This window comes from Mesitornis unicolor, unplaced genomic scaffold (genome assembly GCF_000695765.1).
Source record: "Mesitornis unicolor isolate BGI_N332 unplaced genomic scaffold, ASM69576v1 scaffold42790, whole genome shotgun sequence".
Lineage (NCBI taxonomy): Eukaryota > Metazoa > Chordata > Aves > Mesitornithiformes > Mesitornithidae > Mesitornis > Mesitornis unicolor.
Genome location: NW_010161085.1, coordinates 1 through 875, shown reverse-complemented (window position 1 = coordinate 875; position 875 = coordinate 1).

Here is an 875-nt window from a genome sequence, read left to right as displayed (position 1 = left end):
CGCCGCGCGTCGCTGTTCTTCAGGTGCCTGCGTACAGCGGCAGTGTAGACCTTGACAATGTAATTTATGCTTAAATGAAATGGTTTTAGCGAGGTTGCAGTCTCAGCTGACAGTTTATACGTGAAGAACGTACTCCTTTAGATTTGGGTTTACCTCCCTGTACCCTGCAAGCACTGTGCTTGATCCTAGGTTGTGTTGTGTGGGTGTGATGGCAGCTGAAGGTGCCAGTAACGGTGTTTGTATTTTGGTGGCATTGCCGCCAAGATTTGCACCAGTGTGAAACGACCGACAGTCCTTGCTTTCTCTCCCCACATTCTGGGAGCAGTAGGATGGTTCACAACTTTCATTCCCGAATCACAAGCAAAACAAAAATAAAGAGCAGCTGGCCAGGTTGAGAGCCTCAGTGGGATGATGTGCAGCCCCGACACTTGGTCTCTGGAGACACTGGATTCAAGGAGACCAGCTCCACTTGAAGCTCTTCTCCAAGCAGCAGGAGGCATGTGCATAGCTTTGCGATCCCTCAGTCAGCTCAAGGGACCTGGGCCCTGCTTCTGGATAAAATCAACAGTTTAAATAAAGAGTGTATACTCAAGCTGACGGTGTGGGAGCAGATCCAATCATGAAATACACTGCTCAACTGGGAGCTTTTCTGCTTGCCTGGTGACAAAAGGCCTCGGCTGAAACATCTGCTCCTGGCAACTCCTGGTGACCCTTTCTTTAGAAGTGAAGCTGAACAGACAGAAGAAGAGACTCAGCACCTGTGCCACTCCTCCAGCAATCCCTCCTCCCCGCGCCACCTGGGCACCTACCCAGAGGCAGGCCTGCGGCATCTTGGGGGACCTGAGCCAGAGCCTAAGGGGGGGGCGCAGCGACCA